The sequence below is a fragment of the Aegilops tauschii genome, chromosome 1 (assembly GCF_002575655.3).
Source record: "Aegilops tauschii subsp. strangulata cultivar AL8/78 chromosome 1, Aet v6.0, whole genome shotgun sequence".
In the NCBI taxonomy this organism is placed as follows: domain Eukaryota; kingdom Viridiplantae; phylum Streptophyta; class Magnoliopsida; order Poales; family Poaceae; genus Aegilops; species Aegilops tauschii.
Window position 1 is genome coordinate 261810012 of NC_053035.3, and position 14356 is coordinate 261824367.

Here is a 14356-nt window from a genome sequence, read left to right on the forward strand (position 1 = left end):
TTAGGAATTAGTGATCCCACTATTCCGAATGAGAAGAATTTTCCTTATGTGGAGAGTAGAAAAATTTCTATGCTTGTAGATCATGAAAATAATGCTTTATGTGATGGTTATATTGTTGAATTCACTCATGATGCTACTAAAAATTATTATGAGGAGGAATATATGCTTGCAGGAGTAGCAATAATACCAAGTTTCCTCTCTATGTGCTTAAAGTTTCGAAGTTATACTTGTTTTGCCTTCCTATGCTGGTTGATTCTTGTTCCTATAAATTATGTGCTCACAAAATCTCTAGGAATAGGAAGTGGGTTAAATTTAAATATGCTAGTCATATTCTTCATGATGTTCTCTTTATGTTTCAATTCTCATCTTTTATGTGAGCATCATTGAAATCATCATGCCTAGCTAAAAGGCATTAAAGAAAAGCGCTTGTTGGGAGACAACCCAATATTTACCCTTAATATTTTTGTGTGTTTACATGATTAATCTACTGTAGTAATCATGTTTTATAGCTTTTGTTTCAATAAAGTGCCAAGTAAGACCTTTGGGAAGACTTGGGTGAAAGTTAATGTGATCTTGCTGTAAAAAACAGAAACTTTGCGCTCACGGGATTAGCTGCCATTTCTTACATAAGAGTGCTTTTGAGTTGATTATTTTTGCAGAAGATTAATAGACAAATTCCTCACGTCCACCAATTTATTTCATAATTTTTGGAGTAGCAGAAGTATGGTTGCTGTTCAGATCATTACAGACTGTTCTGTTTCTGACAGATTCTGTTTTCATTGCATAGTTTGCTTGTTTTCTAGTTTCTGTGGCTTATATTTCTCAATATAAATTGTAGAAATGATATGGTACAGTAGGTATTGTGTGAGAACAATTATGAACCTTGTCTTTGACAGTACCAAAGTGAATGGTTTACTCTTTATCATACTAACCTATCTCACGAAGTTCCGTTAAGTTTTGTGTGATTGAAGTTTCCAAGCTTCGGGTGAGATATCGATATGAGGAGAATAAGGAGTGGAAAGACCCTAAGCTTGGGTATGCCCAAGGCACCCCAAGGTAATATTCAAGGAAGACTCAAGCGCCTAAGCTTGGGGATGCCCCGGAAGGCATCCCCTCTTTCGTCTTCAAAACTATCGGTATACCTTACTCGGAGCTATATTTTTATTCGTCACATGATATGTATTTTGCTTGGAGCGTATTTTCAATTTTACTTGCTGTTTGAATAAAATCATTGGATCTGAAATCTTGAATGAAAAAGAATCCTCCCATGGCTAGTTAATTATTTGACTACTCAGTGTTCTTCACTTATATCTTTCGGAGTAGTTTGTCATTTACTCACGTGCTTCATGTATATCCTATGAGTAAATGGTTGAATGAATTGAATATCATAAATCTGAATTTATATACGTTTCATATGCTTATACCATGGGGAGTAATGACTTCACACAGAATAAGTATAGGTAGTAAACTTATTGAAGGTTAGCAAACACAGAATTGGTCACTTGAACAATTCATGAAAGAATATTGAAGGAAGAGAGATTTCACATATAAATATACTATCTTGGACATCTTTTGTAATTGTGAGCACTCATTAAAATATGACATGTTAAAAGGTTGATGTTGGACAAGGAAGACAACATAATGGGTTATGTTTTCTTATATCCGAAATAAATTATATTATCAGGGATCATCCAACATGTTGAGCTTGCCTTTCCCCCTCGTGCTAGCCAAATTCTTTGCACCAAGTAGAGATACTAATTGTGCTTCTGAATATCCCTTAAACTAGTTTTTCCATGAGAGTCCACCATACCTACCTAAGGATCGAATAAGATCCTTCAAGTAAGTTGTCATCGGTGCATACAATAAAAATTGTTCTCTATATATGTATGATCTATTAGTGCGAAGAAAATAAGCTTTATACGAACTTGTGATAGGGAAGAAATAAAAGCGACAGACTGCATAATAAAGGTCTTTATCACAAGCGGCAATATAAAGTGATGTTCTTTTGCATTAAGATTTTGTGCATCCAACCATAAAAGCGCATGACAACCTCTGCTTCCCTCTGCGGAGGGCCTATCTTTTACTTTTATCTTCTACCCTTATACAAGAGTCATGGTGATCATCACCTCTCCTTTTTACACTTTTTCCTTTGGCAAGCACTTTGTGTTGGAGCGATCCGGATATATATATCCACTTGGATGTAGGTTTTCATAAATTATTATTGTTGACATTACCCTTGAGGTAAAAGGTTGGGAGGCGAAACTATAAGCCCCTATCTTTCTTTGTGTCCGATTAAAACTTTGAACCCATAAATATCACATGGGTGTTAGCAATTGTGAAAGATTAAATGATAGTTGAGTATGTGGAGTTTGCTGAATCAAAGCTCTTACATAGACCCTTCCCGAAAATAAGATGAATTGCAATTGTTTGATGACTAAGAGCACTGTTTGTTAGTTTTCAAGAAAGTTTATGATCTATACTTAAAAATGTGAATAGCTTGTTACTTGATCATGAAAAGTTTTATGAGATGAGCTACTGTTATGACATATAATGATGCTAGAAAAGGTGATTGAAATTAGCATTGATCAAACTTATGCACCTGCTAGCATTTACACTTCATAAATTATTTCTTTTATCATTTACCTACTCGAGGACGAGCAGGAATTAAGCTTGGGGATGCTGATACGTCTCCAACGTATCTATAATTTATGAAGTATTTATGCTATTATATTACCCATCTTAGATGTTTTATATGCATTTATATGCTATTTTATATGATTTTTGGGACTAACCTATTAACCTAGAGCCCAGTGCCAGTTTCTGTTTTTCCTTGTTTTTGAGTTTTACAGAAAAGGAATACCAAACGGAGTCCAATTGACGTGCCAATTTTTGTTGATTTTTTATGGACCAAAAGAAGACCCTGGAGCAAAAGAGTTAGGCCAGAAGAGTCACGGGCTATCCACGAGGGTGGGGGGCGCGCCCCCCCTGGGCGTGGGCCCCTGCCTCGTGGACGACTCGGAGACCCCCCTGACGTGAAACCAATGCCAAAAATTCCTATAAATACAGAAACCTCAAGAAAATAACCTAGATCGGAAGTTCTGCCGCCGCAAGCCTCTGTAGCCATGAGAAATCAATCTATGCCCTCTGTGGCACCCTGCCGGAGGGGGCCATCATCACCAGAGGCCATGGAGGAGGATCCCGAAGGGGCCATCATCGCCATGAAGGCCAAGGACCAGAGGGAGAACCTCTCCCCATCCAGGGGAGGCCATGGAGGAGGAAGCACAAGGGGGAGAACCTCTCCTTCTCTCTCTCTCTCGGTGGCGCCGGAGTGCCATCGGGAGGGGAATCATCGCCGCGGTGATCGTTTTCATCAACATCACCATCATCATCACCATCCTCATCTATTTTACGCGGTCCACTCTCCCGCACCCCGCTGTAATCCCTACTTGAACATGGTGCTTTATGCCACATATTATGATCCAATGATGTGTTGCCATCTTATGATGTTTTGAGTAGATATCCTTTGCCTTTGGGTTGATTGATGATCTAGATCGGTATGAGTTGTATGTTTTATTTTGGTGATGTCCTATTGTGCCCTCCGTGTTGCGCAAGCGTGAGGGATTCCCGTTGTAGGGTGTTGCAATACGTTCATGATTCGCTTATACTGGGTTGCTAGAGTGACAGAAGCTTAAACCCGAGTAAGGGGGTTGTTGCGTATGGGATAAGGGGGACTTGATGCTTTAATGCTATGGTTGGGTTTTACCTTAATGATCTTTAGTAGTTGCGGATGCTTGCTAGAGTTCCAATCATAAGTGCATATGATCCAAGACGGGAAAGTATGTTAGCTTATGCCTCTCCCTCATATGAAATTGCAATAGTGATTACCGATCTTGTTAACAATTGCCTAGGATAATTCCGCACACCGACCCATCATTGTTCCACACTCGCTATTTATAATATTTAGTAATATATTCTAACTTTATGATAACAGCACCTACTTTTATGTTTTAGCTCTCCGATATCATGCAAAGCTATCCTCTTCATACCCACAATGTAGTTTTATTTTGTGTTTCTAGTTGGAAGCAAACGTTCGGTGCACGTAGAGTCGTATCAGTGGCAGATAGGACTTGAGAGAATATTGATCTTACCTTTAGCTCCTTGTGGGTTCGACACTCCATACTTATCACTTCCACCATTGGGAATTGCTACGATGATTCCCTGCACTTGGGGATTATCAATGGTGCATAAAATAAAAATGAAAACTAAAAGCAACAGACACTCCAAGATTTGCACATATCACATGAATGAAACGAAACCGAAAACATACCGATACTTGTTGAAGAAAGATGGGATGCTTTCCGGGGCATCCCCAAGCTTAGACGCTTGAGTCTCCTTGAATATTTACTTGGGGTGCCTTGGGCATCCCCGAGCTTGAGCTCTTGCCTCTCCTCCTTCTCCTCATATCGAGACCTCCTCGATCTTTGATCACTTCATCCACACAAAACTCAACAGAAAGTTCGGTAAGATCCGTTGGTATAATAAAGCAAATCACTACTCTAAGTACTGTTGCAAACCAATTCATATTTTTTTGCATTGTAGCTACTGTAATATAACTTTTCCATGGCTTAATCCACTGATAGAAATCGATAGTTTCATCAAAACAAGCAAACAATGCATCAAAAAATAGAATCTGTCTTAAACAGGACAGTCTGTAGTAATCTGAACATTCACCATACTTCTGGTACTTCAAAAATTCTGAAAAATAGGAAAGATAAACAATTTGTATAGAAAGACAATGCAAAAGGTTTCAGAACCGTTTGACGTTCCAGTAAAAAAATGAAAAATCATGCACTACAGCCAAAGTTTCTGTTTTGCACCGCACAAACCAATAAGCAATCTAAACATCCTAAAGGCAAACCTTGGCACATTATTTTTGTAATGCAATGGAATTGTACAAGGGGATAATTATTTCTGTTGAAAAGTTTCTGTAATTAAGATTCACAAAGTTTCCATGAGCATGAACAAAGTTCAAGGAGCTCCCCACTTCAACAATGCTTGTCTCTCTCACTTTCACTTTCCTTTTTGAAAAGTTTTGGGTTCCCCTCTATATTTTTTTTGTTTTTAAACTTCATAAAAGCACTCAACAGAAATAAATGACTCTCTAAAACTTCCGGGTTGTCTCCCTGGCAGCGCTTTCTTTAAAGCCATTAAGCTAGGCATAAAGTGCTCAAGTAATGAATCCACCCGGATCCCAAGGTATATCAAAACCAATTTTAATTAAGAATGATTTGTAATTTAGTAGTGAGCACAAAGCAACATATATCATGCAATTACGAAGTCTAACTCTCTTCCTATGCATCGGCATGTCATACAAAAACAATTCATGAACATCAAGTAAAGGCCAATGCATAGTATAAGCGGCTTCTTGCAAATTTTTCGTGTTGGAAACATAAAGAGGCGGACGTGTAGTTCCTCTCTCATAATAATTGCAAGTAGAAGCAGCAAGCACATGCATATTATATTCATCAAAATCATCATGTGCAACGGTAAAAGGCAACCCATCAATATAATCCTTAACAAGAGCAAACTTCTCCGACATAGTGTAGTTGGGAGAATTCAAAAAGATAATAGGACTATCATGTGTGGGTGCAATAGCAACAATTTCATTCTTAATATAAGGAACTATAGCAAGTTCATCTCCATAAGCATAATTCATATTGGCATCTTGGCCACAAGCATAGAAAGCATCAAGTTCATCAAAAAGGGATATTTCAAATGAATCAATGGGATCATAGCAATTATCATGGCATTCATTCTTCGGTGAGAATGAAGGGGCATTAAATAATGTATGAGTTGAGGGGTTACTCTTATTAGAAGGTGGGAACGGGTGATCAATCCGCTCTTCCTCCTTTTGTTCTTCGCTCTCCTCCTCATCTTTTTCATCCAATGAGCTCACAATGTCATTAATTTCTTCCTCCACAGACTCCTACAAAATATTAGTCTCTTCTTGGACAGCGGAGACTTTCTCAAGAAATGCATCAATATTGGCATTATTTTCATAGTTCTCATAGCAATATTCAAATATAGCAAAATTTTGAGATCTATAAACAACATCATCACAATCTTCATACTCTAGAAACAAACATTCAATTTCATAAGCACCCTTAAAAGCAACAAATTCTTCTATTCGTTCCACATCATAATAATCATATATACCATTAGCATAAGAAGCTAAGGTTTTATTATCATTGAATTCACATGAAAAGGGAAGATGTGGAGCATTCATCCTAGAGCAACAAGTATAATCATATCTCTGGCATTGCTCCCAAGCATACCAATGCAACATATGAATTTGATCCCTTAACAATTTCCCTTTATGAGTCAAGCGATAATCCCTAAAGTATTCACGTTGATCCAACGTTACTCCCATTATATAGTTGAATGGAGTTTTCTCAGGATTATCAAAGTAGTGCATAAAATCTTTCACATAACGAGCATCAAGGATTCTAGGAGCTTCCCCATCTCCATGAGTAGCAAGTACCACTAATTTTTTTTGGTGTTTCGTATTCCATATCCATAACTAAAGATAGAGAACAACTTAGAACAGAAAATAAAAACTACTTAGTGATAAAGCAAACAAGCACACACGAGAATATTCACCCCACGCTATTGCCCCCCGGCAACGACGCCAGAAAAAGGTCTTGATAACCCACAAGTATAGGGTATCGTTTGTAGCCTTTTTCGATAAATAAGAGTGTCGAACCCAACGAGGAGCTAAAGGTAGAACAAATATTCCCTCAAGTTCTATCGACCACCGATACAACTCTACGCACGCTTGACGTTTACTTTACCGGAAACAAGTATGAAACTATTTGGCAAGAATAAAACTATGAGTACTTTGCGAGAATAAAACTACGGAAAAATTGCAAGATAATAAAAGAGGATAGCTTTTGCCAATAAGAAAGTCATTTGTCCCTAGGCAATAGATAACAAGTACCGGTAATCATTCTTGTAATCTTATATGAGGGAGAGGCATGAGCTAACATACTTTCTCTACTTGGATCATATGCACTTATGATTGGAACTCTAGAAAGCATCCGCAACTACTAAAGATCATTAAGGTCGTGAAACCCAACCATAGCATTAAGTATCAAGTCCTCTTTACTCCCATACGCCATAACCCACCTATCCGCGTTTAAGTTTCTGTCACTCTCGCAACACTGACAATAAGCAAATCATGAACATATTGCAACACCCTACAGCGGGGGCCCCTCTCGTTTGCGCGAGACGGGGGCACCGTAGGACAGCACCATAAATAAAATATACAATCATACCAACCAAGATCACGATTAACCCATAGGACAAAACGGATCTACTCAAACATCATAGGATAACCATAGATCATTGGGAAATAATATATGGAGTTGAGCACCATGTTTAAGTAGAGATTATAGCGGGGGGAAGAGGTGTTACACCGCTGCATAGAGGGGGAGAGAGTTGGTGTTGACGGTAGCAACATTGTTGATGTAGATCGCCGTCCCGTTCATTGCCCCGGTGGCACTCCGGCGCCACCGGAAGCGAGGGGGAGAGAGCCCCCCTACTTCTTCTTCATCCTTGGCCTCCCCCCTAGATGGGGAGGAGAGTTCCCCCTCTGGTCCTTGGTCTCCATGGCGGCGGAGGGGCGGGAGCCCCTCTGAGATTTTTTTAACACTTAAGACAGTAGGAGAGGCTCCTACTGTATGTATTAAAATAGTATCAAAGGGTCTTACAAAGTCATAAACTTACATCCATTGCCACGATGGAGATAGAGGGAGGGGGGAGGGGGGAGATTAAAGAAAGACCAAGAAGGAAACTAAAAACTATCTATAAAAGAGGTTAGAAAGGGTCTGTGCTTTTCTCCCACCCTATAGCAAAGCAAGGAGAGATCTTCTTTCACCCGAGTCATCCAAGACTCTTTTGAAGGGGTGATCCCTCTGAAGTGTTTATTATTTCTCTCCTTCCATATGCTCCATGTAGCTTGCAAAAAGATATCCATGAACATGGGTTTGTTCCATGTAGCTTTTGCCTTTTCTATGCAGTGGAGCCTTGTGCCTTGCGTGAGCCAGCTTATGTTGAGTTGTGTCCAGCATTGTTGGCTAAATGGGCAAGTAAAAAATAGATGTTCCAATGTTTCCTCTGGTGGAGAGTCACACAGAAGGCATGTGTGGTTGTCTCCGATGTTGTAATGTCTCCTCTTGAGCATATTTCTTGTGTTGAGTCTATCTGATAGGAGAAGCCAGCCAAACACCTTGATTTTCATGGTAACTTTGGATTTCCAAAGCCATTTGTAGGACTGGTGGGCATCGATCTCTCTGAAGTAGTGTGAGTAATATTGTTTGGCTGTATAGTCTCCTTTTTCCCCAGGTGCATGTCCACTTGTCCTCTCCTTGGATCAGATTAATAGGAGCCAACATTTGTTGCATTGTCAACAATTCCTCATGTGCCTGTTCGGACAAGGGGAGGTGGAACATTTCCCCCAGTGTTTCTGCCGTTAGAAACTCTTGGACTGAGATATCCTCATTTCTGGTAAAAGAGAATGCTCTTGGGAACCTATCAGCCAGGATATCATCTCTCCATAGGTCTTTCCATAGCAAAGTGTTGTGTCCATCCTGGATTGTGGTCTTGGTTATGCCTCTGTAGATAGGCATGAGTTTGGTGATATCTTTCCACCAGAAGGAACCACATGCATCCGTTGCATGTGGTATTTTCGTGGTATAGTAACTGTTCCAGATTAGTTCCACCCAAGGTAAGTCCCAGTGATTATAGAATTTATGGAGATATTTAAGTAGCAAGGCTTCACTTTGTGTTCGTAGGTCCAGAATACCCATCCCTCCACATTTCTTGGGCTTGCAAATCATGTCCCAAGCTGCCAGAGAGTTGCATGATTCTCCTTGTTCTGTTTTTTGGTGCATAAACACTTCCGTCTGATCTTGTCTAATAGCTCAAGTATGCTTGCGGGTAGTTTAAGTGTGCATAGAGCAAAGATAGTTAACGAGGTGATCATTGAGTTAACTAGAGATAGTTTTGCTCCATAAGAAATCATGTTGAGAGTAGCTGTAAGACGTCTTTCCACTTTACATACCATCGACATTAGATCTTGAATTGAAGGTCGTGTTGATCCCAAAGGCAGTCCCAGGTATGTGAACGGCATTTTACCAATGATGCAACCAAAGATCTGGGCTATGTTTCCACTTAGAGTGTCATCGCAATTTATTGGGATCAGAGTCGATTTGTGAAAGTTAACCTTCAAACCAATGGAAGTTGCATAATTAGACAAGATTTGCTTGATCGTTGATGCTTGCATTTCACAGGCAGGAAGGACAATGATTGTGTCGTCGGCATATTGAATAACATGGTAATCTTTTTGTGTGGCGCACGGGAAAGGCAGCTGAATCGCACCTTGGATAAAAGCATCATTAATTGACAGCTTGTAGTAAATCGGCTGCCAGCACAAAAATTAAAGGAGATAGCGGATCTCCTTGGCGCACTCCACTTTTGCAGTGAAACTGGCGACCTGGCACTCCATTGAGTAGAACTGAAGATTTACCAGATGATAAGATGGCCTTGATCCAGTCTAGCCACTTAGCGCTGAATCCCATGTGTTGCATTATATCTAACATGGCATCATGTTCAATTGTGTCGATTGCTTTAGCGAAGTCAACATTGAGTAGGACTATTGGTTTTTTCGAGGCTTGGCATTGATAGATATACTCAAACGCCCATGCCAGACAGTCTTGGATTGATCGACCTTTCAGAAACCCGTATTGGTTTCGATGCACAATCTTCAGTATGAGTCTTGTAGTCGGTTGGCAAGTAGCTTGGTGATTATCTTAAGACAACAGTTAAGTAATGTGATGGGTCTGAAATCATTGATTGAAGTTGGTGCATTAATTTTTGGTATCAAGGTAATGAAACCCTCATTGATGCTCTCCAGGTTCAGATTGCCGTCATGGAATTGATTGCATAATTTATAGAAGTCCTCTTTGATCACGTGCCAACAGGTTTTAAGAAAATGTCCAGTGAAACCATCCGGTCCTGGTGCTCTTTCCGCAGGCATATATTTTATTACATCGTCAATTTCTTGGTGTGTGAATGGCACAGTGAGTTGATCGAGATCTTCAACCCATTTGATGATTCTGGCCAGTCAAATTTCATCTCATGTTTTGCAGAAGAGCCAAGGCGCTTCTTGAAAGCTTGGAAAATTACCGCCTCTTTCCCTGCATGATCTTCTACACAAATTCCTTCTTCCGTGGTAAGTGATGCAATATTATTCCTTCTATAACTTTCTGAAGCCATAGCTTGGAAAAACTTAGGCTGCTCATCACCAAACTTGACTCATCGTATGGTGCATCGTCATCTCCAGTATTCTTTCTGGTAAGCCAGAAGCCTCAAAATATGTTTTTTAAGTATGCGACGAAAGTTGGCCTCTGGAATGGTGAGATGACGTTTGTTTTCGAGTTCATCAATTTCAAAAAGTGCTCTGTTTGAGTTTTCAATAGCAATGGAGAGTTTGGATAAACCTTTGCTCCAGGACTTAAGATCATGCCTCAATAACTTAAATTTTCGAGATATGACAGTGGCCATATTGTCAGATCGAATAGGTTTGGACCAAGCTTTACTGACCGTATCTAGAAAACCAGGGTGGTGCACCCAATGGGATTCAAACCTGGAGATTTTTGACCGAGGGATGGAAGTCTCAACGCTTACAACACAGGCAATATGACCCGATACCGGCCGACCTAGGGGTTTAACCAGAGTCTTAGGGTAAGTTGAAGTCCAGTTGTTGCTAGTAAAAAACCAATCAATTTGTTCTAGGAGTGGGTCAAGTTGCATATTGCTCCAGGTGTAAGCTCTTCCTTTGATTGGGAGTTCAACTAAACTCTGTGTGCAGATGAAGTCATTAAAAGTGATCATGTCCCCAAAATTTCCACCATGTTTATTATGGTTATCTGGGCTTCGAATGAAGTTAAAATCCCCCAAAATGAGCCAATCTTCATTGAGAGGGATATTCAAGTAAAAAATCCATTGAATGAATTCTCTGCGTTCTTCACCTTGGCAAGGGCCATATACATTTACTAGGGTCCAGTATTGTGCCGATTGTGTGGACTGGAAGCGAATGACCAATGCAAAATCAGTGGATGTAAGTACAGTGGCCGTGAAAATGGAGCTGTTCCATATAGTGGCAATTCCACCTGATGCCCCACGAGAAGGAATACATTCAAACTTATCAAAACGACGTGGTCAACAAGAATTAATAAAATTATTATCAAAGTCTTGCTTCTTAGTTTCTTGCAAACATATTACGGCACATCCACTAGAGGAGATTGCATTAAACAGAGCGAGTTGTTTAGGTTTTGAATTTAAACCACAAACGTTCCAACAGAGCACATTCCAATTAACCAAAAGAACCATAAGATAAATGAGAAAGCTTAAGCACTGGAAGGATCAGGAGAAGTGTTCTCTTGAACTTCATTGAGAGCATCTTCAGAGAGCTCCGCAGCGGGGATGGCACACTTGACAATACCCACAAGCTGGATCGTTGCAATGGGTGTCGGTGGTGGAACTTCAGAAGTATCTTCAAGTTCAGTAATAACCACTGAAGACTTTGCAGATGGATTGATCCTGGGCTTCACCTTGGAAGCTCTTGGCTTGGTGTCAGCTATAGCTGGGACCTTAAAACCATCATATTTATTGGACCTAGTACTCCGACGGAGAGAGACAGAGCAAGTAGGCATAGCATTCTTCCCCTTGCGATTAGCAACCACAACAGAATATTCCATCCCATCCTCAGAGTTGGCCACAACTAATTCAGTCTGTGTATGGTGCTCAGTGTTCACTGGAAGTTCAGTCATTGCATTTTCCTCAGTCACAGCAGTTTCACCAATGGCAACAGAAGTAGCCTGCTGATCAGGAATAGTGGTGACAACAGAGTCTGAAATTTCCTATGTATTTGCCAACTGTCCATCATTACCATCAGTGATATACATCTCCTGAGAACAATTTAAGTCCCAATGAGAAGTCTCAGAGATTTCTTCAAGATGCACAGAAGATGTTCCAAACTGAGTGGTGGCTGTTGAAGCAGAGGTAATACTCAGAGTGCCTGCATTTTCAGCAACAGAGATATTGAAAGTTACAGAACTCTAGATGGGGAGGAGAGTTCCCTACTTCTTCTTCATCCTTGGCCTCCCCCCTGGATGGGGAGGAGAGTTCCCCCTCTGGTCCTTGGTCTCCGTGGCGGCGGAGGGGCGGGAGCCCCTCTGAGATTGGATCTCCCTCTCTGTTCTCTTCTGTTTTGCGTTCTCCAGATCTGGCCGAAAACCGTTTCTTATATTCCCGGAGATCCATAACTCCGATTGCGCTGAGATTTTAACACGATTTTTTCTGGATATAAGCTTCCTTGCGCCCGAAATACAGCTCCAATCTACGTACGAGGTGGGTACAACCCACCACCGCGCGCCAGGCTCCTGGCCCGTGCGCTGGTGTATCGTGCCCTGTGTGGGCCTCCGTTTGCGGTGATTCCAACTCCCAAAAATCACAAATATTCCAAAATAAATCTCCGTATTTTTTTATTGCATTTGGACTTCGTTTGATATGGATACTCTGTGATACAAAAAACATGCAGAAAAAGGAACTGGCACCGGGCACTGGATCAATAGGTTAATAAATCATATAAAAAGTTGCCAAAAGTATGTAAAACTTGTATAATATTGGCATGAAACAATCAAAAATTATAGATACGACGGAACGTATCAGTGTCTAGATTGGATCTGGTGGCTCTGGACTCTGCGGCGGCTGGATCAGTATTTCGTCGACTCCCCTAGGGTTTTGGGAATATTGGGGTATTTATAGAGCAAAGAGGCGGTCCGGGGGGCACCCGAGGTGGGCACAACCCACCAGGGCATGCCTGGTCCTCCTGGCGCGCCCTGGTGGGTTGTGCTCTCCTCGGAGCACCCCCAGGCGCAGCCAGGGCCCATTATGTGTCTTCTGGTCCATAGAAAATCTCCATGAAGTTTCGTTGCATTTGGACTCCATCTGATATTGATTTCCTGTGATGTAAAAAACATGCAGAAAACAACAACTGGCACTTGGCACTATGTCAATAGGTTAGTACCAAAAAATAATATAAAATGATTATAAAACATCCAAGATTGATAATATAACATCATGGAACAATCAAAAATTATACATACGTTGGAGACGTATCACTATCCCATTACTCCTGTCGATTATTTCATCTTTGTTTGTATTGGAGATCTGAAGTAATGGAGTTTGATGTTCAGTTTTGTTTTTTCACGCACTTCATAGGTAGCATTATAGTGGGATACGTTGTATGTACTTCAGCACTAAACTCTTCCCTTTATCTAAATAGTTACTGCCGCTTGCCTAAAAGACATTGACTTTTTGTTGTTCTATTTTCAACAACACGGTATAAATCCAAATAGTTACCGTTACCTGAGACCATCCCGGCATGGTATTTGTTGTTGACTCTGCTCGTATTTGATGTCTATACATGATTAGCAAGTGTCAACAACTGCTCCTGTTCACTTTTGGTTAGCGAGGGTTTTGATTTAACAGTCAGCTTTGAATACTTGGGATGAGCTCATAGGCGAGATTGTGGGTTCCCTTTCCCTCCGCCAGTCGCTCCAGTGGCGGGAGCGTTGGGGAACCCCAGTTCTTTGCTTTGGCATGTATATAGGGTGTAGACGGATTGGTTTCCAGTCGGTGGTGCTCAGGAGGTAGGTGTGCTGCCGATGCGAATAAAGTTGTTGTTGTTCCTTCCCCTCTGCATCGTTGTCCTCTGGGCCTTGATGGGGTGCGTGCATCGTTGTCCTCTGGGCCTTGATGGGGTACACGCAGATGTGTGTGCTCGGCATCCGTTGGATATGTTGAGCTTCGGTGTTTCTAGTCATGGCCATCGCAGTGCAGAAGGTTGCCATGCTGTGGAGATTTCGTCTCCTGGCTTCGTCCCCATGGCGGTTGGGCGTGCTTAGTCCTTGCCATGGAGCTTACTAGTCCTCTTGCCAGATCTCCCCATGTCTTGTCTCTGGTGGTTCTTCGTCCTGTTGCATCTCCGGTGTGCTGGTCCTACTAGACCATGGTTGATGACTTCCCGGCCGTGAAGAACCCGTCCGCACTTTACAAGGTCATGTTGCCTCCATATTGGTGGGGCAGCGGCGGTGCGCCTTTGGACCGCATCGAAGTTTGTGGTGTTGGGGAACGTAGTAATTTCAAAAAAAATCCTACGCACACGCAAGATCATGGTGATGCATAGCAACGAGAGGGGATAGTGTTGTCCACGTACCCTCGTAGACCGACA

General features: G+C 41.3%; 1 pseudogene; it reads right to left on the bottom strand.

Annotated features, from left to right (window-relative positions):
- Positions 1-7852: 7852 nt before the first annotated feature.
- LOC120972641 (uncharacterized) lies at positions 7853-13501 on the bottom strand (annotated as a pseudogene).
- Positions 13502-14356: the final 855 nt, after the last annotated feature.